The sequence below is a fragment of the Ambystoma mexicanum genome, chromosome 13 (genome assembly GCF_040938575.1).
Source record: "Ambystoma mexicanum isolate Mex_15411 chromosome 13, UKY_AmexF1_1, whole genome shotgun sequence".
NCBI lineage: Eukaryota > Metazoa > Chordata > Amphibia > Caudata > Ambystomatidae > Ambystoma > Ambystoma mexicanum.
Window position 1 is genome coordinate 209,583,462 of NC_090938.1, and position 24,803 is coordinate 209,608,264.

Here is a 24,803-nt window from a genome sequence, read left to right on the forward strand (position 1 = left end):
TGAAGTAAGACTGAGGCTTTTAAAGCTGCTTAACGAGCACACGCCTCGGGTGTGCTGATTGCTGCACCTGCAGCCACAGCTGTTACCTATCCTCCACCCAGCCTTGTCCTGCAAGGGTGGAGGTGGAGCAGTGGGCCAGGCATTCTGGGAAGCATAGTCATTTGGTTAAAGAAGCATGCTGGCTGCCAAAAACCTGGAATGGATCCGGAAGGGAAGTAGCTTGGAAAATAGGGATTTAGCGCTCCCAATTCATCACAGCACTGTAGCATAATGTTCGGAGGAAAAGTCCAGTAGGGAATAAACCCCAAATCATGCCCCCAAGTGGTGGGAACGGGAGCGACGGGAGCGAGTCGTGACAGTATCTGTCAAGGATGTATTTGCTCCTACCGTAACTTACTTCACAAATTCCACAGCTCATTCCCAGAGAAACCAGGGGTTGGACTTTCAGCCCAATTGCTGGTGGGAGGGGAGTTAGGAGCGGGTGTACTTTCAAGAATGGCTTACATGGTAGGGGCAACCACAGACGCCTCCTTCCGGGACACCTCTGTCAACCGAGCTCCAAAGACAGCCGACATCCAAAGACCTGTTCCATGCACATCCCGTACCTGCTACATGTCACACATAGCAGGCATGAAGAACCTCCCAAAACAAGATGGCTGCCGCAAGCGTAGCATCACGTCTCTAGGACGGACTACGGCATTGCGCTGTTTCAAAAATATAAGGAAATAAATCATGAGGCTGGCATCTTGCAAACACCAGCTATCCAGGACCAGGAGTCTTGCTGAGCTCCTTCTACAAAATCGCAAACATCCGTATTTACCTAGGTAATTAGACTTGTTATTTTTGTTCTAATTTTGATTTGGGGACTTCTATTCATACACATTTTGTTTACCTGTCATACCTTTAGTTGGAATAGCTGAGCATGCTTACTTTTGACACAAGACTTTGTTCCCAGGAAGTCGCTTTCCGATTCACAGGTAATCTCTCCAATAAGTATGGGGAACTGTATTGATCCAAAGGCACAATATTCATTATAGCTTTCTTGTCTCCATATAGTACCTAACACTGCTATCAACATTGGTCCTGGAACATCATGGCACCCGTTCCGACGCCAAAAGACACCTGGGGAGAACAAGAACCACAAGCTTTATATATTCAGTAAAAGAGTGTTCAATTCTACTTTCTCCCCAAGAGCTAATTGTTTCATGGTTCCAGAAACTCCAGGTTAGTGATTTATGGTCTGAAAGCCGACACTCCCCCTTCCTATATATCAACAGGGCAAATGATTATACAATAAAATCACATAAACATTGTCTCAGCATAAAGTTTGCAGTGGCTTATCATCTCGATGGGGCGTAGCTTGCAGCCATGAAGTGAGGACGCACTTTCTGCTGCTCCTGCTTGATCCGCTATGATCCGTGTTGGAAAAGCAGACATCCGCAGTAATAGACCCGAGCTGAGCCACCCAGAGCACAAAAGCAACCGTATCGCGAGGGAAGAAGGCGTAGGAACGAGCGTCTGTCCCGACATTCCCGAAGCCCAGCAGGTCGAGTGCCGAAACAAGATGGCGGAGCATACACTCAGCGGCCCTGGACCCTGAAGGCAAATCAGCGCCTGCAGCAAGACACCAAGAGCACCTATTGGATGAATTTATAGATGCAACCTACAAAGCTGAGTGCGGTCAGAATACGCCCTGCTCCTGGTCACATTGGCAAGTGGCTCCCCCATCCCCGAGGGCACCCCTTCCATCCTGGAATATGAGAGGGGAATCCCTGAAACACGAAGCGTTCAGAGGGCACCATAGGGAGAGCATCAGCAGTTACTTTACGAATAACTCAGGTAGTGTGCATCCACAGGCATACTGTGGGAAGCCTTTAAAGTGGTGATAAGAGGGGAAGCCATAGCAAAAGCAGGAGGCCTACAAGCAACAATATCAGAAGAACTGTCTAGAGCCGAGAAAGCCCTATAAGACATAGAAAATAGCGTAGGAGACTGTCGACCGCACCTCAGACAGAAACAGATTACATCAAGAATGCCTAAAACACTGGGATAGGCTAGGCACTCTAAAGTATGCACAATATATAGAGAAACAACACGCTGAAGGAGACAAGCCGGGAAAATTACTAGCTTGGCTCTAACAAAAAGGACGCCAAACAAGACATGATTCAGTCTATCACGAATGATAACCGCACACTGAGCACCACACAAACAGAAGGAAATAGGAGCTTTTTTGAATATTATAAAGACGTATATATTGACACATTGAAAGTACAAGGCCCTGAGATAGAGGAGGCCCTTTCCCAGATTAATTTCCCCAGGCTAGATGATACAGTGGCATAGCAGCTAGATGCCCCCAATACCGTAGAAGAATTATCAGCCACAATCAGAGCATTGCCAACCGGTAAGACTCCAGGCACAGACGGACTGCCGAGTGAATTTTATTAAGAATATGTAAGCGCAGTGGCACCCCCACTATTAGATATGCTAAACGAAGCATATGACAAAGGCGCTCTCCCATTGTTGCTGAGGGAATCCATTATCATTCCCCTACTTAAGCCAAATAAACCCACAACAGAGTGTGGCTCGTACAGACCGCTGTCACTATTGAACCAGGACAGGAAAATACTTACTGCCCTACTGGCGAACAGACTTAAAAAGGTTACAACAGAATTGATACACCCATATCAGACAGGTTATGTGCAAGGGAGCAATGCGACATGGAACTTGCACAGATTGGACTACATAATAGATTGCACTAATGCCAGTACAGATCACTATGCAGTGGCCTCACTAGGCACGGTCAAAGCGTTTGATTCAATCAAGTGGACATGCCTGCTGGCCACCCTGCGGCATTGTGGCATTGGCCCTAAGTACATCAGATGGGTACAGGCAATGTACAGTAGCCCGGCAGTTAGAGTGAAAAGGGCAACCAGATATCAGAACAATGGATACTGGAAAAAGGCACTAGGCAGGGATGCCCACTGTCCCCTATGTTGTTCGTCTTGGCCCCAGAGCCAATTGCAATATACTTACGTAGTGAATATAAGGAAGCAAGCATCAATATACATGGCCAGAGGCATCTGATATCTCTATACGCAGACGACATGCTACTATACATACAACACCCAGAAACCAATTTACAATACATATTGGAAGTACTAGAGAGTTTGTGGAACTCTCAAGCATCACGATCAGCAGACAGAAGTCAGGCCTGTTCCCACTAGCTGCACTCACAAAGAAGGGAGAGGGTCACCTACCTACACGTGATGGCATGGCAACACGTTTATGTCCTGGTCATAGATATATCACAATCCCCGCTTAGAACACACACACAACACACAGCATGCAGCAGAAGGCGTAACAAAATCTATGAACTTCTAGGTGAGGATACATTTCTCATTAATGGGCCGGGCAGCACTGTTGAAAATGGTGGCTGTCCCCAGGCTATTGCACTACTTCACAAATGTGCCAAATACCATCCCCAGAATCTTTATCACAAAGCTAGACAAAGCTAGACACAGCATGCAGGAGGTTTTTATGGCAAAATAGAATATGCAGGCAAGCGCTGCACACGCTGCAAAGACCATATGAACAAGGTCGAATCAGAGTCCCCAATTTTGAACTATATTTTATGGCAAGCCAAATGCAGTTTGTCACACGATGGCTGTCTGATGAACCTTCCCAGGATACTACCCTACTACAACCTACCTGAAGCCCATTTTACCTGAAAGAGGTGATATGGGTACGTACCTGCCATTTTCAACACCCTGCACATCTACTGGCACTAGGGAAAGCCCAATGGCACAGGACCTGCAAGCTGATAGGGAACATAACCCCTTATTTCCCTCAGATCCCACTGGTCACACTGACGGCACACAACCCTCAAGGTAGAACAACCATTAGGAAATACTGGAAGCCCAAAAGGGGACATGCTCCAAGATGGGAAAGTAGCAGACCTCCAAACTCTCAATGCAGAGATCGGGCTACACAAGGGCCAATACATCACGTACGCCACACTGATGGGGCAATTAAGCAAAGATGGCCAATAACTGAGGAACAGATGGAGGCTAATGAGGTAATAGAACACCATATGACATATCAGAAGGGGGCCATGTGGTATCTAGGATATACGAACTTCAGCAGGTGGACACCACTTTATTCGCTCGTCAAATATGGGTAAAAGACCTACAAGTACAGTTTACATATGGGGAGTGGCAGAGAACGATCTCATACCACAAACGTGTGTCGAGAAATGCAAAACTGCAACTCCTACAATTATATGTAACCCATAGGACATACCTGACACCGCAAAGAATTTAAAAATTCAACCATGCTACGCTGTGCCAAATGCATTCTGGAAAATGGAGACATGCTACACAAGTTCTGGGCCTGCCCGAAAATTACAGCAGTATTGGGAAGAGATAGCACGGAAACTATCAAATGCTGCTATTACTTTAGATGTACAGTCCCCCTGCGCTTGCCTACTAGGGTTATTGCCACGCCTGGAAAGAGCAAGGCACATCAGCAAATTGAAAGACTTGGCATACGTCTTGGCCAAGCGCAGAATAGCGATTGGTTGGAAAGCACAAAAATGTCAGAGCGTGGAACTATGGTGGCGGGACCTACAGAAGTGGACTATGGCAGAGACCTCGGTCTGGGAAGATGCAGCGCGCCATGGACAGGGGGACGGAGGCACAGACATAGAATTCTGGAGAGTACTTCTACAAGAGGTGTTCGCTACCACACAAGCTCAGAACCCAGTAGTCGAGTCTGACCATTGATGTATGGACTAAACATGCTGAACTGTCTAGTACCTAATTATCCGGAAGCATGAACAGTGCACATGCTGATTGTTAGAGGGAGAGGGGAGGGAGTGGGTTGGAAGGGGAATATAGACTGACTTTGCATAAAACATATTGGTGTGTAATACAAAATGCTGCAGTCTATTTGTTAAAACAAAAAATAATAAAAACTGTTTAAAAAAATAAACAGTGGCTTATCATCTCAGGAAAGAAGAGAGATTGTATCAATGTATTTGTTATAATGTGGCTTGGATGGAACATTGCTATGTCATACTGAATGTTCCTTGGTCATGTAGAGTGTTGCCAGGCTGAGGTTCTGATGCTGTTCAATGTTGGTTGTTTACATTTGTGAGGATTCCATGGCTCTGCAGTTGGAGGGTTGCAGAGCTTTCTGTGGCTGCACTGGCTGAGCTGGGAGTCCTTATTACGTTGAGCTTATTAATAAAGCATAACAGAATGCTAAGTTTGGCCCGGTGTCTTCATCCTAACATTGGCGACGAGGATGGGATGCCTGAACCCCCAGCAGTAAAAAGCCACTGTGTTTGGGCAGCCTAGCCGCTCCACTTTAAGCGTTGCAACGGCCACCATGGGACGCATCCCTGCTACATGACCTGGCTGATCCTCACATCTAGTAAGTGCTGCTGCTGCTCGGGCATTCCCAATCCCCTACCTGAAATTTTCTCCGTCCCCTCACCAGTGGCGTCGCAAGGAATCAAATTTAGGAGGGGCACAGAGGGGGCCAAAGACAAAAGTAGGGGGGCACAGACAAAAGTAAGGGGAGAACAGGGTCACTGCTCGTCTTAGGTAGGAGGGCACAAGGGGGGGCACAGGGTTTCACAGGGGGGCCCCCGGCCCCCCCAGGTACCCCCCTAGTGATGCCACTTGCTCTCACAACCACCCGGTTGCAACAATCCGAGTTTCGGTGGGAGAAGTGACAGGAAAAGGAAGGAAGTGTCCCACCAGTAAATGGACTCCTACCTTGGATTGCCGAATCAAAGAAATTTGTTTACGAAAAAAAAGCTGCACTCGTTTTCAGAACAGAAGCGCCACGCTTGCCAGTCGGAGCAGAGACGACGAAGGAAAATACTGTATTACTTAATATAGAGACGCAGTGCGTGTGAAGCTACTCAAGTCACCACCGCAAGGGAATAGAGGCCCGCAGCACCTTCGTGTTGCGTTGCATGTTCTGCGGGAGAAGGAAGGGGAGTGACATAGCAGCAACTGAGTGCAGCACAGTGATTGGGAAAGTGAAGGTGACGAATCGACTTTGTGAGGAGTGAAAGTACGAGCAAGGCAGCAAAGCTGGTGTGGAAGGCAGCAACCAGAAGGGGCGCAGTGAACAGACATAGTGAACGGTACAGAAGAGTGGAAGCAGAGCACCACATGTGTTACTGTGAAGTTATTGGAAAGCAGATCCAGTGCAAGAATCGCACAGGAGCGGCAAAGTGAAAGCTACAGAAGAGTGGAAGCAGACACTATAGTTAGTACACTACAGTCATTGTGCAAGTGTATGGAAGGCGCTGCAAGTGAAGCCTGACACGGCAGCAAGACATTGTAGCAAGTTGTGACCGCACAGATAGTATTACAAGTGGCAAGCAAATAGCAAGACATTGCAGCAAGTTGTGACCGCACGGATAGTATTACAAGTGGCAAGCAAATATCACCTAGAGGGTCCACGCATAAAAAGGTCTTTGAGTGTAGTAGAAATAGAAAATGGCCATGCCGGGCAGAGCGGGCCCACCCATGTTCATGCCCACACCGGGTCCAGCAAAGATACTGTGGGCTCAATGGAGAAAGGGCTTTCTCCACTACATTAAAGCGATTGGTGGCAATTCTTATTCCAATGATAGGAAGGTAGCTCTGCTCATGCATTTCTTAGGCTACGAAGGGCAGAGGATTTCCGAGACGCTGTTGGGTGATGCAGGAGGTGATTCCGCAAATGAATTTGAAACAGCTCTTCTCAAATTGGATTTACACTTCAATCCTAAAACCAGCACAATTCTGGAGCGCTTCAATTTCTGTATGCGAGTGCAAGAACAAGGAGAGTCATTGTAAGAGTACGTTACTGCTTTGCGCCACGTAGCATTGTTGTGTAAGTTCCAAGGGTCCTTTCGATGAACACATAAGGGACCACTTTATGACCCACTGCTGTTCAAATAAATTTGTGAAGAACTATGGTTGAGGGATGAGCCCACCCTTGACGAAGTATTGGACATAGCTAGGCGAGTGGAACACTCGTAGGTGTGTGTGGCTAAGCTAACGAGGAAAGAGCATAATGATTCAAAGAAGTTGAAGGCGGAAGTATTAAATGTGGGTGATTCCAGAAACAAGAAAGGCAAGGACAAACAAGCCTTACGGGGATATGTGGAGGATAAAACCAGGCAACGAAGCAACCAGAAGGGAGAGAAAAGAGAGGAACGACTGTGTTTCCGGTGTGCGAACAGTAGTCATTTTGCAGCATCTTTGGCATGCCCCGGGAGGAGGGCCACATATGCAAAGTGCAAGAGAAAAGGGCATTTCACAAACTGTTGCAAGAACTACCAGTTTAGTCAATTCAATTAGAGGAGAGTGCTATATGTCAATGAAGAAGGGGAACGGAGATCATCGAACGAAGAAGAGGCATTGCCTGTACAGAATATAACTGTTAATACTAGAAATGTTGTATGGAATGGAGACGACGAGGACAGATGTGAGCATCCGCATGCGTGCATAAAAGTGAATGGGAATGAAGTACGAATGATGGTGGACTCAGGATTTAAAGGAATAGTGCGCTCAGAAATATTCTTGGCTAAAACGATGGCCAATAGTTTAAAACATAGTTTAAACATTTTTTTAATGAAAGTTCCTATGTAAACACTTTGAGCAAACGTGGCTCAAAGCGTTTACATGGGAGCATCCATTTTGCCATTTCAGGCAGCCACCTCAGCTCTGTATGGCGGCACTAAACAAGCAGCAAAAGCCCCCTACTGGGAGCTTTTGCTTACTGCAGCCAGAGCAGAGCTGAGGAGGCTGCCTTCACTTTCATTTTACATTTTCGGTGCTCCCCTAGCCCAGGGAAGCACAGAAAACGTAAAATGAAGGCAAAAAGCTGAGGCGCGTCAATTAAAAATACAACATTGTTGTATTTGTGATTTCCGTGGTTGGAAAACCACGGAAATCATAAATACAACAACGTTGTTCTTCTGACTGCGGCAGCTTTCGCGTGGAGTCTCCTGGTCTACCCAAACGGGTAATGCTGGACTATATGTGTGTGAATAATTTACTGCTGGAACGAGTTTGTGATTTGTACGCGATCTCTAACAATTTTAGCGACCATGCGCTACTAAGTTTGCATTTGAAATTGGAAGGGACGATGAAAGGACAGGGGGATGGAGGCCTGGATTTAAACCAAGAAGGTAACCGTGTATGTTGGTCAGAGGAGAATATAAACAAGGCATGTAAAGCACTTAGGAATATGGTAACTGATCCTTCAGTCTCTTTATACAGGCTTACTGGGGACGAGATTGAAGCATGGCTTTCCAAAACTACTCATAGGGTAGAGCTTATCTGAAGTAGGGCACTAGTACCTCACCAGTAGCTCTGGAAAAAAAGAGACCTGGCCCATTTGACCCTGATGTACAGGCGGGTAAACAAAATGTACGCAGGGAGATACGCCAAATTAAAAAGCACTCCAGCATAGTGTTCCTATTGAGATTAGAAAGGTCAATAGTAGTTACTCCAATTGACTTTAAAGGCGGAAGGCCATGGGATTGACCATAAATTGGCAAAAGTTGATTAATCAGATGCAAAATCAGTGCCCTAGGACAATGTGGAGATTGCTCACAATTGGCATGCGGTGCTGGCGACAGCAAAATATTGAACCCTATTACTGAACAGGGATGCACATGTTTCATTGAACAAAAAATGTTTACAGAATATGAATACATCTGACATTAAGGTGGAAGATTGTCAGCTTTGGCCCCTGCAGTTTACTGTAGAGATCCTCCGCCAAAGGATAATGAATAAAAAAAATTCTAGAGCCCCCGGCCCTAATGGGCTGTCTGCAGCAGTCCTAAAGGCAAATCCAGTGGGTTGGGCTAGATTACTGTGTGTGCTATTTAACAAGGTCTGCGAATCATGTAAAATTCTTGTGTCTTGGAAGTCTTCTATATTGGTACCAGTCTATAAAACAGGTGATCGATTATCACCTGAAAATTATAGGCTATCACTTTAAGATGTCTCCGGAAAGGTGTTTGCCTCTTGTGAGCTGGAACAGCTTCAAGCTTGGACCGACAATCATAGCATACTACATCCCTTTCAGTCACGACTTCTGGGTTTTGGGTCAAATACAACACATACCATTGGATTATTGGATATCCTGATTAGTCGAACCAAAAGTAGGGAGGGCCCAGTGTTGTATATTACATATGTCGATTTCCGCGCAGCTTTCAATTTGGTAAATCGAAATTTGTTATGGGGAAAGCTGAGGGGGGTGGGGTGCCCCCATTGGCTGTTGCTAATTATTATAGCCTTTCATAAACAAACCTCAGCCAGAATAATATTGGTTAATAATGGAACTCTATCTGGACATATTGACATAAATAAGAGTGTTACACAGGGATATATACTGGCTCCAGTTCTTTTTAATTTATACTGGAGGATCTGCTAGAGTGTTTAGCAGTTAAAGTGAATTGTCCCCCTGTGATTAATCTACTTTGGAAAAGCACATAGTTAAAGTGCAATCTGACTCTGTCAATCCTAGGCTGACCATCTTAGTGAAGGGTTAAAAATGATAGCAGGGTTCAGAGGAATGATTGACAGTATTATGGTCCAATCACATATCCAGTATCGAGTCCGGGTCCTTTATTCTGACAGCAACTGTTTTCTCCCTGTATGTGTTGTTGCTAGGAGACAGAATGAGAGGAACTGCTGAGCGGCGGTTATGAGTGGGCTTACTAGGTCGTTTAAAAGAAGAAGATTGTTCAAGTTACAAAAGAAGTTAAATTGCGCCGTTGCGCTCATCTGAAGTATTTCTGCCGAAGTTAAAGTGATCGACATATCGTTATGTTCATAGACATTCAATGATGTCAGATTCCTGAGAGGAAGAGCCGCGCTGTCAGTTTCCCCAGAGGGAGAGACGCTCTCGATACGGCAACGCTGAATGAGGGGGCGTGTATCCTGTCAGCTGTCCGGGCGAAGACTGATACTTCGCGGCGGCCGCTTAACCACTGAATTCACTACAGGACAATGGCGGAAGGTGAGAGAGGGAGAGAAAGAGCGGAGTTCAGGCGGAGTTCAGGCGGCGCTGCGGAGCCGCGATAACAGCTGAGCTGATAAACCTACACGGCAGCTGTACAAGAACAGAAGGTAAGAAGAGGAAAAGTGAATAATGAAAGGTACGCAGAAGTCCGAGGCCAATTAAAGGGACAGAGACTAAGAAAGTATAAAATGAATGCTGATTGTTTGACTAAGAAGTCAAGAAAGACAATATGCTTAACCTGAAGAGGGGAAAAGACTGGATGATACTGTTAGGAACGTTTGATACGCCTGCAATATTGAAAGAGTACACAAAGTTGCCAAATCTTGTCATAATAGGCTATATATAACGAGGAATGATAGAACAATTCAAATTTAGTATAGAAAACAAATAAGGAAGAGAACTTCAAAGACTATTAACATCAGAAAGTGAATATTAAGAGAAAAGAGAGAAAAGGGATCCAACTGAAGTCACGTAGCATACAGGGAAGAGTGTATAAAAGTACTAGACAAGAGGAGTGGAGGAGACTATGTTAAAGAACTGAAGTATTTGAATTATAGTTAGAGGAAAGTAAAGGAGAGAATAACTATACACTGAAAAAGGAAACAGAGACTTACCTGAGCTTGATCCAAGAACATCGCATGAACAGAAGCTACAAGAAGCTTGATGAAAAATCGTATCCTTTTACCTAAGAGAAAAGAAACAAAATTTTCAATAAATAAAAGTTGTTTCTGAAACAAATTACCACCTACTTTCAGTCTCAGTGTTTTTATTCATTATCCTACGAGGGAAACCTTTACTCCCCCTAAAATAAGGTCTACACTAGTCTCTGCAATGCTATATGCTGGCGACCTGGTCCTTTTTGATCAGACCTTTTCAGCAATGAAGGAGCAGCTGAATTAATTAGACTGTTAGGCAGAGGAAAGTGAGCCATTAGTCAATCTGGGAAAGACTAAGGCAATGCTGGTTTCCTCAAAAAAAGTTAACACATTAGCACTGAATACGATATTGGGTGTGATTGAATTTACAGATTCATATAGGTATTTGGGGCTGGAGATATCAAATCGCTCAAATTATGAGTGCATTATAGAATTGAAGACTAAGAAAGCAAGACAAATAACGTTGCCAGTACGCAGATTTGCTGGACAATATGCACTTTATTCAATGGGAGGACTACTCTGTCCATGGTTTTGTCCATCCATTTTATATGGCCAAGAAGTAATGGCTTGTAATGAATTGAACTGGCTTAATAGAATCTAGGGATTCTTCTGGCGTTGTCAGGATTCGCTCCCTTAGCTCCCGTTCCCACCACTTGGGGGCATGATTTGGGGTTTATTCCCTATTGGACTTTCCTTCCAAACCATATGCTACCGTGCTGTGATGAAGTGGGAGCGCTAAATCCTTATTTTCCAAGCTACTTCCCTTACGGATCCATTCCAGGTTTTTGGCAGCCATCATGCTGCTTTAATCAAATGACTATGCTTCCAAGAATGCCTGGCCCACTGCTTCATCTCCACCCTTGCAGGACAAGGTTGGGTGTAGGAAAGGCAACAGTGTGGCTGCAGGTGCAGCAAGCATCACACCTGAGGTGTGTGCTCGTTAAGCAGCTTTAATAGCCTCAGTTTGCTTCAGTCCAGCGCTGGTCATTGATGCAGTGTTCCTGTTTTTGACTGGTCCCTTGTTCCTGGTTCTTAACTTTGTGTCTAGTTCCATGTTTCTATTCCCTGTTCCTTATCCCTGGATTTGGAATTCATATGCTTAATTGATTTCTGCTTCCTAGATTCCCTTTCTGTATTTCTCTGTTTGCAGACATCATTTCTCAGTGCTTTCCTTTTTTGGTGCAGCCCAGTTTGCATGTGTTCTATATTTCTTTGACTTTGTCCTTGCTGCTGTAAACCTTGATGCTTAGTCTTTCCTCTTTATAGATTTAGCTTCCTGCGTTTTTCCTTGGATGGGTGGGGGAATTTTGCCTTTGTAATTTTGTTTTCCTTGCTCTTGTTCCTTTACTTTCTCTTGGAATCCATTCCATGTTTTCCCTTGCACTTCTGCATTTATTTCCCATTGATTATTAGGTGTGGTGTGCTGTTGTAGCTAGCCCCTGGGTGAATGCCTATGTTTTCCTTACTATTCTGTAATCACTATTCCTACTTGCCCTTTGTCTTGAGTCTTATGTATTTAATTATCCTCCCATTGCTGTTAAAGCCTTTCTGGGTCCCTGTTTGATCAACAGGGTTCGTGGGCTTGCTGACATTCAAGTGGTATTTCTCGTCCTCGTGAGTACTGTTTTTAAGTTCCCTTATTCAATACCATCAAGAGTGTTAGCTTACAGATCCTGTCGTTGCTTGCCCTCTATGTGGGCTTAGCGCTGTCAGTACCTGTAACAGCAATTGTGGGTAAGGAGCTTGCCGACTTTCCTTGCAGTCAGAAGGAGCTTCTAAGTGCTTACCCCACGTCCCCTTTCATATATTTGTATTGTTGTTGCACTCTATTTGCACTCCTGGGTTTTAGTATACATGAGTCTTGGTTCCTGTGTGCATGTTGTTTGACTCAAAGCTATTCACTGTGTGATTTTGTGCACATTTCCCTTGCCATATTCACTGTCTTTGTCCTCACCTGACAGAATGACCAGCCCACTATTCCCATTGAATATGGCAAGTTTAAGAAAGAAAGGCAGCAAGGCCTCTGACAAGTTATTACAGAAAGTTTCCCCTGCATTTATCTGTGACAATCAAATCACTAGTCCTGACATAAATGAACTCCTTGTCACGAATGGACATTTACGCGCAGAGTATTTTTCCCACAGGATGGCCCATCTTACATTGCCTGATCCTAGTTCTGTCCTTTATTCTGATCCAGATTCTATGTCAGATCCTAGTTCTATCTTTTATTCTGATCCAGATTCTATGTCAGCACAAGCCCTAGCAGCAGAAAACAACACACTTTTAGACTTATTACACAAGAGTACCTCTGTTGTTGAACCCCATGATTCCAGTTGTGCTTCACTTCACCTCAGATTGAACAGTTGCATGATACAAACATAAAGAATGGAGGGGTTCCTTGCATAACTTCTGTTTTCTATCCTCAGTCTATAGCATACTTCTCTGCACAAGTGCATACTGTAGTCCCTAATGCCACGAGGTCTGATGTCAATAGTTTGCTTAAGGGAAACACAGACCAAGTTGGTAAGAGAAGGTATAAATCACAGAACCTGCAAGCAGTAAATGACAATGTACAATCGGTGCACATCCAGATTGCTAGTGCAGGATCCAGCCCTGATGCCACCATGCCTCCCACTGTGCCTACTGATAGTGATGTACAATTAATGCTGGGCATGGTAAAAGCTAAGCTTGATGAGTTAAGACAAGAATTCATTTCTTTACAAGAGAAGAATAAAACCTTACAGTCTTTACTGAATACACCTCAGACTTTATCTGTTGCTCTTGATGAAGTGAATACTGTTCAGTCCCTGAGTGCAGAGACCTTAGTAAACCATGAAACTTGTCAATATGTAAGATCTATTGGGAGTGAAAATCTTTCTTCTAGCACAGCGCTTAATCAGGGCACAGGTTCAGAAAATTGACCTGCTGTTTGTCGGGGATTGCAGTTAGCTGAAGATTTACAAGCCACTCCTTTACCTAAGATTTCCAGTGTAGCAGCTTGTCTTAACCCTGAGCTTGCACACATGCAAGCTTCTGATTTCCAAACACAATCCACAATGGTGGCATACACAGAATCAGTCACTACAGTAAGCTTAGGCTCTGCTCTTGATCCAGCTGCTGAGACTGAAGTAGATGTTCAAGCTGATGTGGAAAACGATGCTACCCCTGGGTTCACTCTTCCTTCTGCCAATTTTGATCACAACGAACAGTCAGAGACAGTACAGATGTCATGTTCTGATGGACTCATTCCACAGTATACAGAACCAAACACCTGGCAGGCGATTCCTGAACTGTTGATTGTTAATCTGCCACTTTCAGAAGCTATGAGAGATGAATGGACAATTGACAAAATCCTGATTAACAGAGACTTTACTATGGTGATTCCACTGGTTGATTTTGACTTCTACAAAGAAAGAGACTCTGTGTCACCCACTAAGGAAAGGGACTGCAAGGGTACAGATCAGTCTTGGTTACGGGTGCCAAGGAGTCTACTGCCCTAAAAGTGCCCTCCATTCCTGAGTCACAAATGTTTCTGTCGACTTCTGAGAGTTCTGTCTGTCCTCCTACAACCATTGACTCTTCTATGATCCCGTCCACAGCTCTGCAGTCATCTTTGGCACACATGTCTTCAATCAATGAACCACTGCCATGCCTGCCATTTACTCAAGAGCCTCCACCATGCATGTGGTCCGTACCTGACATGTTTGTATTCAGCTACGGAGATTGCTCCAGCTTGCATGCCTTCAGCCTCAAAGTTTCCTCTGGCCTGCCTGTCTTCAGCTACAGTGACTCATCCAGCGGATCATCCTTCAGCCATAGAGCCTTCGGTAGTCCATCATAAGTGCATGTCTTCAGTCCCAGAGCCTACTGCTTGTTTGCCTTCAGTTCATGAGACACCTGTATCCTGCTTAGCCTCGTTGCCAATATCAGAGGTATACCTGTCTACACCGTCAGATCCTGCTGCATTTTCTTCTGCTCCAGAGATTCCTCCTGAATCCCAACCATTTACTGCTGATGAACGTCCAGTCTGCTCTTCTTATGCTCCAGGGGGATCACCAGAATGCCTGCCTTTTACACAAGACTATTCTCCCAACTACTTGACTTTAGCATCAGAGCCTCCCGAATATGCAGCATCGGAGTTTGAGACTTTTGCCAGCTCTCGCTTCAGAGTCATCAAGATGGACCACAGCTCGGGAGAGCCTTACAGGCGAGGCCGCTGGACTTCCCTGGAGTATTACGAGAGGGGGGTGGACACCATCCACCGAACAAGTAGCTGACCGGGATAGCGGGCTGGGCGGTTTGCATGCGAGGCCCGGTTCGGATCAGCCGGTTGCCAGCTCCTTTGGTGCCAGATCACACATGAGCCAGGTGGAGAGGACGGGCACGGCCCCCCAGCAGCAGCACTTCCTCATTGGTCAGCAGCCCACGGGCAGGGCGTTGTACGGTGGTTCCATGCAGCCACAAGTGCCTGGACATGATGAAATGGGGGCATTGCCCCAGGCGGGCTTGTCTGTGCCACAGTCCACCATCCCTGTGAGCCAAGCTTAGCACTTTGTGTACTCTCAACCCCAGGAGAAACACCACCCCTAACACATTCCGATTACGTGCAACAGAATTCTGCCAAGCAGCACCAGTTGGGTGGTGGTAGCCAAGGGATGGGAATGACTGCTGCAGTTCAAAACGTGCCTGTTATCACTCCTGCTGCAAGTGTGCCTGATGCACCAAGTACTGCATCTATCACTCCTATTAGTATGCTAAACGCCCCTGTTGTTGTATCACATGCGCAACAAAGTGACCACACGACAGTCACCAGGAGTGCCAGTCTTGTACAACCCATTGGACTTCCAGGCCTCCAAGGCGCAGAACATGTGAGGTCAAACCTTAGTCATTTTCAACCCCAAGCCTTTTCCCAGATGGAAGCGAATTATCCTCCCATTGCTGTTATAGCCTTTCTGGGTCCCTGTTTGATCAACAGGGTTCGTGGGCTTGCTGACATTCAAGTGGTATTTCTCGTCCTTGTGAGTACTGTTTTTAAGTTCCCTTATTCAATACCATCAAGAGTGTTAGCTTACAGATCCTGTCGTTGCTTGCCATCTACGTGGGCTTAGCGCTGTCAGTACCTGTAACAGCAATTGTGGGTAAGGAGCTTGCCGACTTTCCTTGCAGTCATAAGGAGCTTCTAAGTGCTTACCCCACATGCCCTTTCATATATTTGTATTGTTGTCACACTATATTTGCACACCTGGGTTTTAGTATACATGAGTCTTGGTTCCTGTGTGCATGTTGTTTGACTCAAAGCTATTCACTGTGTGATTTTGTGCAATTTCCCCTTGCCATATTCACTGCCTTTGCCTTTGTCCTCACCTGACAGGCGTAGCATTCTAGGTTTTCCTTAATCGACTCCCATGGAATACCTAAACTTAGAATTGGGACTTATTTCTTTAACAAACATGGGACTAAAAAGGAGAGGTGTATTTTGTATCAAATCTGGTCTTGTCCCTAAATGCCCATTGTTAACCTTTACTGGGTCAATTCATAGAAAAGACCTACCCTCAATGGGAGATCCCTTTATAAAATTGAATAACAATCTTTTTCGAGAGTTTAAAATGGTTCCATGACTTCAATTGGGGAAAGTGCTTTGACACAACGAAGGGAGCCTATGCAAGAAGACTGGAAAGATGGGATTAGATACATAATTTTGACCACTTATGTAAACTACATGGTTATGCTCTGGTTACCCTAGTTAGCCACTGTCATTTTGCAGTGCCCAGACCCTCAACCCCAGGTTGAGCCTTTCATGCGTACAAACCAACTTCTTCTGCGTGCATTACATGGAGCAAGATGGAAGTTACCTAGTGAGTTAAGGTTTTGCAGAATGTGTCGGTTACCTAAAAAGAAAGAGACCGTTCAGCATATGTTTACTGAGTGCCCTATATTGGGTCCACTGTATATGGTAACTTTAGGCAATTTGATATATGATTATGATTCCATTAAATCATAAGAGTTTTGGAATTGTTGCCTCAAATCAAACTCAGTATCAACTCATATTGCACTTTACCGCATTTGGTTACATGTAAAAACGTATATTTAGGGTGGAGGAATTTTGAAGGTGTTTAGAGTTTTAAACTATTGTGGCAAAATATTGTTTTTTTTAGAAGTAATTGTGTGTTTGTTTGTATGGATTAATATTTATGTACGTTGATGTCATGACTGTGAAAGTATTTGGTAGTATGTAATTATGCAATATAAATGATTAAAGGTAAATGTATTGAATTATTTTTTTTCTTATAAATATATGTATTGGCTTTAACTATGTGAGAAGTTTAATTTTAAAACTATATCACATTAAATAAATAAATAATTTGAATGTGTTAATGGAAATTTGAGGTGTTTTATCATTCCCAAGGACATTTTAAATAGATTAAACTTTTTTTAAATAAAATTTCCCTCTCCATAAATTCACATTATGGCCCTATGCACTGTCCCTTGCAAAAACACCCCTTCGCAACCCCTTTATTAAAGTTATTCTGTCTCCTCCTATACAATGACGACCCTGGCCCTGCTTTATAAATACCATTTGCTCGTCCTTTACAAAGGTCCACACAGGCGCCTTGCATTCACAGTTCAATCCACAAACCTCTTCAAACTTCCCCATGAAGACTGCTCAGGGCAAGATCCAGACCCTAATTGTAACCTGACTTACTGATAATCGCCCTCCTGTAAAATACCCCAAAAATATACCCAAACTGGTGCCTTTGCAGAGGACAAATGCCCAAATCCAACCCTCTACATACGACAAAACTGACCTCCTTCTGCTTCACAGAACAAAAGCCCAAATACTCCTCTGCACAGGACAATTCCATCCCACTCTCTTCACAGGACAAATCCCGAAATCAGCTCCTTTTGCACAGGAAAAAAGTACAAGTCTGACCCCCTCAGCACAAGAAAGATTTCCCTCCACCTGTACAGAACCATGCCCCAGGACTGCTGTGCGCTATATAAATGCAAATAAATAAATGAATAAAAATAAAGAACAAAAGTACAAATCCCCATATACTCCTCTGTGTAAAGGCCAATCCACCCCAGTCTCTACGTCAAATCCCTAAATGGGCCCTTAACAGTGAACATGTCAAATCCCCCCCAAAACTGCTGCACGTGAAAACATCTCCAAAATGCAACCCCCAAACCCGTTATACACAGGGCAAATCACGCCTACCTTGTATACAAGACCATCGGTATTCCGCTATTTGTTTACAATAAATTCAGTTGTGAATTTACTTAGCACTGCCGTTGCTCTCAATCACAGAGGAATAATCTGTGCACCTTGTTTCTTAGCCACGATGCCTTCGGGTACTGCCTTCCCGCTCCTGCATGGATCACGTGGCGCTGAAGGGCAGGGGCTCGCCGGTTAACGTAAAACGTACGGTTTCTGAGCGCAACGTCCATGTCACGTGATGAGGAGGTGCATCGTTGCCAGGGTCCGTTTCTCAGATGGGAACTAGACACCATCGTGTTGGTGGAGGCTCAGGTGGGTCAGTAGAGCAGCGGGTGTGTGCGCACCGTTGAGAGACGGGGAGTGGTGTTTCAGTAACTGTTACTAATCGGCCGCGGCGGAAACGAGGGTGGGGCCCGTCAGGCAAAGCGTTACTGGGTGCACGAAGTAGTCCATGCGTCCGCATAGTCGTGCCAATGTTATTTTCTTGGATTTCAAGTCGTAGGAACAGCACCGGTGAGTTCCTATAGCCCGTGAGATTACATGGGAAGAATTTTAAGAACACTCGCGCACGTTATTTTTGAGTAACATAGAATTTAGTTCAGATGTTTCAATGGACGTAGTGGGAGTATTGCTAAAACCAGGTTCGACTTGTCAGGACACTTAGTTGGGAAATAACTCATTATTTAGCTGAAAAGGATCTCAAAACAAAATCTTTAGTATATGGAGTAACCTTGTGCCGTTATTCCCAGTGTGAAGGGGTAGCAGGACATCTTGAGAGAATCCAACAGTGTGCCAAGCCGGTGCGGGAGTATTGGCGATATTTATAGCTTGCAGTTGAGGTATTTTTTGCCGATAGGGTCTTGAGGACTGATGCTGGTGTTTTTGAGGAGCAGGATTGAGTTTGGCAGAACCCGACACAGTGGTAGTGGAAATGATGATGTATACACACGCAGGTGGGGGAGCCAGAAAAGTAACCGGCCGAACTTAGTCAAGGGCGTTTGCTTGGCACTAAGAGGCTGGACAGATCTAGCAGAAACATGCCGCGTTTTACGCCGTAGAAGTGAGGTGCCATGTGGCCAAAGCACTTGTGGGGTACAATTCTGAAAATAAGGATGAGGTAGTATGTGTATTTGGGAGTGTTGTATGTGTTACATAAGAGACAGGCAAACTGCATTAGGAACAAATGTGGCTAAGAAATGTGCATGGAGTTGAAGACGAGCGTATTACTTTGCCACAGGACACTTTGAGGCTCAAATGGCCCACTGTCTGTACTGTATGTGGTGAATTCTATGAAATGGTATTCTATCTTTCAAGTTTACTAACTTCTCCCTACATGAAATGTTAGTCACGCTTGAATTTCCTGTTTAGTGACACTACATATAGCCATAAACTAATGCTACCCGCACAGTGTGACTTTGCCGGTGGATGTATATTGACTTGTGTTTCAGCTGTGGCTCCAACCCACCTCAAGGAAGCTCTGTGGCTTGTAATTCACTTACTTTGCTGGAGTAGGCCATGAAATTCCTGAATGAATCCTGCTCTATGGCCCGGGGTGCAGCAAACAGACTCGTGTCACAGATACATGCTTCATGACTGTTGTGTTCTGTATTGGTGTAGTTGTAATCGGGGGCGGTGAGGGTGTAGGTGCCATTAAAATGCTTTCTTGTGCTGAGCTTTTTCCATTTCCCTTAAATGCAGATTGTGTTCAAGTCAATGCTTTTTCCGGGTTGTGCTAGAGCCCGGTTGCACCCGTGCACCGGCCTCCCCATGCAATGTTGCAGTGTTGTTGGGATTGAGAAGTTTGGGGGGATACATTCTCCTAATTGGGAGGAGGAGGCAAGTGGGGGAGGGGGTTTATGTTGGGAATTCAAAATACGTTCGGTACAGAAACACAGTTGCCTCACAGGCGACAGTGGAGATCTGACTGGGATTTTTCTCAGTTGCTGACCTGTTGTAGGTCAATGTATGTATGGTACAACGCCTATGGGTGAATTTGCGTGCTTGAGCTGGAATGTGCGAAGGCTGGTGGAATCCAGTTGAGATGTAGAAACGTATGCTTCAGGGCCAAGTTTTCTGCAACAAACCCATGCCATGGCTGCTGGATGTGAGGGTTTTGATAGGAGCTGGGGTGGGAATAGGTTCTACACAGCGTACACCACGCAAGCTGGGTGGGGGGGTTGCTTCATAGCACTGTGCCTTTCACCCACAGAAAAATGTACAAAGACCTACGGGGCGGTGTGTTGGTTTACGGGGCACTAGCAGGGAGAGAATCGATATTATTAAACCTCTGAGCCAAACGTGGATGATCCGAAGGTTTAAAACGAGATTACAGATATGTTGGCCCTCTAGCCCCTAATGACTATCCTCTGTGGTGGTGATCTCAATACCATACTAGTTTTACGTCTGGATCGAAAACCGGCCTTGCCACTAAGTCATTCACGAAGGCTGCTCGGATGGTGTGTGATAGAATGACTGAGCTATGCAATGGGGGGGGCACCACATCCTCGTGAGAGTACATGCTATTCCTCTGTGCACAATTCCCTTTCCCGCATTGTTTTTTGGTTGATTTTGGATAGTCTGCTCAGTTGTCACCCGAACCAATGTGTTACCCAGGGCCTATTCCAATCACTCCCCCCATTCTGATTACCCTTTCAGATGGATGGGGTCCCTAAACCCCACTCCGGCTGAAGGTTCAAGTCGCAGCCGCTACTGGATGTCGCCTTTGAGAGTAACCTTGGGGAGCATGTTACATTATACTTTGAGGCAAATGTGGGGTCTGTGTCTTTGGGCGGTACACTTTGAGGCCTTCAAGGCTTATATCTGGGCATTGTGATGGCCACAGAATAGGGGGTCCTTAAACTATGACAAGAAATAGTGAAGTAAGGGTCCGCCATCTGGAGCAACAGCAGTCGGTTTGTCGTCCCCCCACTACTTCACTCTCGTAGGCTGAAGAGGCACCAGATTAGTTCTGCGAGGGAGCCGTGATTTCCGGATACCCCGTTGACGGTGAGATGCTATGGGAAGCGGGAGCAGGTGGGTACATTGCTTGATTGATGGGTCTGGCGCCCTGGTACATACCAGTTTGAGGTTAACTGGTTGGTCAGAACCTTCTATTGAGAGTTCTTCTCCAATAAAGATGCATGGTTGCGCACTAACATTGATGATTTGTTGGCGGTTTCCCCTTTTCACAACTATCCGCAGAGGCCAGAACAGTTAGTTGCCTCCATCTTGCTAGGTGATACAACCCGAGCCATTGAAGGCTTGCCCGCCGGGAAGGCTCTGGGTCCAGACGGCCTTACCGCCGAGTTCGGCGGACATTTAAAAATCTCTTGGCTCCCTACTTGCTTGATGTGTGGGTCAAAGCCCTAGACAAGTTGAGAGGCAGTGATCATGTTGCTGCTCAAACATGGAAAACCTTCCGAACTCTTCGGCTCTTACTCCCCCCTCTCACTGACCAATTTGGACATCAAAATCTTTGCCAAGATTCTGTCTGCCCGCTTGACACCATATATCCCACACATAATTCACCCTGACCAAGCAGGCGGCTTCCCAGCAATCGACCTACATCCGCTTTTCAATATCGTGGCCCAAGCAGTGGCTGCCACACTGGATATACAGAAAGCCTTTGATTTGGTGTCATGGCAATTTATGTATGCAGTACTGGGTAGATGCAGCTTTTGCACTGGCTTTGTTCATGGGTGCGGCTACTGTACTCCTCTCCTTCTACCAGGGTCAGCACAAATGGGATGCTCTGAACCCCTTTTAACATGACCTGGGGCACACCTCATGGATGTCCCTTGTCGCCTCTGCTGTTTGCTATAGTTCTAGAGCCATTAGCAGACTTGATTAGGCAGAAACGGACACGGGGATCAGTCTGTCTGTGGAGCCAGAGATTATATCCCTCTATGCTGATGACACAATACTGTATATAAGGAAACCACACATGCACTTGGCGCCGGTTATGCAGGATGTATTCAGGAATCTGTCTGGACCTCGGGTTAATTGCACCCAATCTGCCATCTTTAGGTTCACATTGCGTTAGTAAGGCAAAAGATCTTCTCTGCTTTTCCTGCTCACCCAGGAAGATGAGGTGTTTGGGGGTTACGGTAACCAGACAACACACTTCATGTTCAATCGCAACTATGCTACTTATAACGCACCTTGCGAAAAGCTGGGTTCCTGTGTGCGGTTGCCATTGACTATTGTGGGTAAAAAAGCCCTCCTTAAGACGGTAGTGCTCCCCAAACTGCTGTAATACTTTCAAAATAACCTGTTATGCCCTAGAGCGGTATTCTTCAAGGACTTGGATGCATGTGTCCATGCTTGTGTGGCATTATGGGTCAGTGGACCTTAAATGGAATACATGCTATGCCTCATGCACAAGGAAGGTTTGCTGCTCATAACATCAGGATATATTGGATGGCGGAGCAAGCTAAAAATGCAGCTTTCTGGTTCTCAAAGGACGCACACGCCCAGTATGTTAAACTGGAGAGAGATTCTGCGAGGGGGTGCAGTATGTCGGTACTGCCCCACCGTTTGCAGACCCCTGGCCCTTCGATCCTGCTAGTGTGACTTTTGTCCTGGTGTAAAATGGGGGGACTTGGGGTGAACCGCCCTTTCCATGCTAGCGCCCCTTGTGGAATTGCATCCCTGCTCTCCCCAGGGTGGTTGGTGCTAAAGAGCGGCCGTCGGTGTGAAATGGCTTTGGCACATTGGAGCATATGTGGATGGGAATGTTATTGTGGCAGCAGATGTACAGTGTAGTGCACCAGAAGTCTTCAGTGGCTTCATTACACAGGGCCGGTTAGGGTCTTCAAGCGATTGGGGTTGGAGTGTCCAGTAATGCCGCCCAATAACCCTGTGCTGGATTTTGTATGAATGTGTAGGGTGCCTGGGGCATTGTTTCTTCTTCATATAGCCTGGTTCTTGACTGCACACAGGGAACCCCCACCAAGGCATGATCCAAATGATCGTGCAACTTGGACCTTGACATTACTGATGAGGTCAGGAGGACGATGAGTGTACAGACCAGAGAGGTCTCCTACAACTCCAGGCATCATCGGCGTGAATATCCTGCAGGTATACACGTAACCCATTAAGGCTGCCTTGGCGGGGAATGCGCGACCAGGGAGCTCAAGAATATCTGTGCTATACGTCATAAAATCTTACCATCAAAAACAGAGCAGCCAGTCTGTGTTTAGGTGAAACTACAATGTGGGCAATTGAGTTTCTAAACTGTTATGGAGCTAAGAGTTTGTGGAGTGACCTCTCCCAATGTCAGGGGGGGCTCCGTGGTCCGGATGAACAATACATGTCGTTTTTTATTTTTTTAATTAAATTAGTTTGTGTAATGTAGAAAACCTACCAGACTCTTTGCATTGGGTTTACCCATTTCTCATGAAAAGGGAGTTTACATTTAATTTGCACACACGGTTCCCTTAGATTTCACCTATGTTGCTGCAGATTTGCCATTTCAATACTTAAAGTGGCATGCTTGTTTGTTTTATTCACTTATAATGTGCAACAGACCCGAAGGTAGCCAGGCGCAGCAGTACAGAAAATGCGAAGCTTAAGTTACAGGGTAGGGTCATGGGTTACATATAAAGTACAAAATACAAATACAATATATCACAGGTAAGCGGCAATTGCAATTTTCATACACAGGCAAAAAGAGTACAAAGGTATAATAAAGACCGTATATGTACAGGCACCAAATGGCTCATCGGCCATGTGGGCAGTGTGAGGAGGTCCATAAGATCAAAGGAGAGCAGGTTAGTGATGTGTATATGCTAGGGTGGCATGAGGAAAGATGGGCGCTAATGGGCTAATCCTTGGCAGACCTCAGCAGATTAATGTAGTTGGTTCTGAATTTCGGAAAGGGCTGCTCCTCATGTAGGGGGTTTGGCAGCGAGTTCCATAGTTGGGCCGCTTGAACCTGGAAGCTGCTACCCCCCGCCTTTGTTAGCCTAAATCTTGGAATGATGAGGCTGTTGGCATTTGCGTTTCTGGCTGGGCGCGTGTGGTTTCTTTTTGTGAGTTTCTTACTGAGATAGCTCGGTGCGGCATTGTTCAGGGCTTTGTGAACCAGGGGCGCTACTTTTAAGTGGATTTTATTTTGGGTGGACAGCCAGTTGTTTTGGCACCTGATCTTTGAAATGTGCGATCTTTTAGACACACAGAGGGCAGCTCACAGGGCGTTATTTTGTAAAATTTGAATTCGGTGGGTGATGGATTTATTGGCTCCAATGTAGAGGGCATTACAATAGTTGATCTTCGAGAGGATTAGTGCTCTTGCTAGGATGAGGCAGTTGTCAGAGAGAAAGTGCTTGCCTGCTCCAATGAGCTTGCATGTGTAGGCGGTGGCCGAAGCCAAGGACTTCACCTGTTTGTCGAAAGAAAGGGTGGTATCCAGATCTTTAGACACATTGATGATATTCCCGTCAATTTCAAATGAGGTGTAGTCCTGGCTACGTTTTTTTGAGGTTGGAATGCGTCCCCAGGATAATCGGCTCTGTTTTATCATCGTTCAGGCATAGACCATGGGTTGCCATCCATACCTGGACGATGATATACACCACATTTACCAAGGCCACATCCTTATTGTAATCCCTGGAAAGTGGAAGGAGAATCTGGGTATCATCTGCATAGTTAGTGTAGGTGATACCGAGATGGTCTAGATCATCAAAAAGGGGCTTAGTAAATATGTTGTATAGAGTCGGGGAGACACACGAGTCCAGAGGAACTCCGCACAGGATAGGGATTGGGACAGCCGCTGGCGATGGGGAGAACACCCTCGTGGTCCTGTTGCTGAGAAAGGATTCAATCCAAGTTATGACCTCTGGAGAAATGTGCGGCAGAGTCTAAATGGCTACAAAGTACCCCATGATCCA

At 45.5% G+C, this 24,803-nt stretch overlaps 1 protein-coding gene and 1 long non-coding RNA gene across 5 annotated transcripts in view; one reads left to right on the forward strand and one right to left on the reverse strand.

The window, feature by feature from the left end:
- Nucleotides 1–18,041, reverse strand: part of LOC138520113 (uncharacterized) — an 86,043-nt gene extending 68,002 nt beyond the window's left edge. Inside the window, exons 1-2 of the long non-coding RNA XR_011282796.1 lie at nucleotides 17,914–18,041; nucleotides 10,656–10,726 (exon numbers count right to left, since the gene is read on the reverse strand). This is a non-coding gene — a long non-coding RNA (uncharacterized lncRNA). The remainder of the gene's footprint in view (nucleotides 1–10,655; nucleotides 10,727–17,913) is intronic.
- Nucleotides 18,042–18,137: 96 nt separating this feature from the next.
- CEPT1 (choline/ethanolamine phosphotransferase 1) overlaps nucleotides 18,138–24,803 on the forward strand; it is a 244,332-nt gene continuing 237,666 nt past the window's right edge. The window contains exon 1 of one of the 4 annotated variants that reach the window (XM_069633666.1): nucleotides 18,138–18,225. The gene's annotated coding sequence lies outside the window, so the exon portion shown is untranslated. Of the gene's footprint in view, nucleotides 18,427–24,803 lie in introns of all 4 variants that reach the window. The other 3 variants (XM_069633668.1, XM_069633667.1, XM_069633669.1) reach the window with 3 other exon arrangements.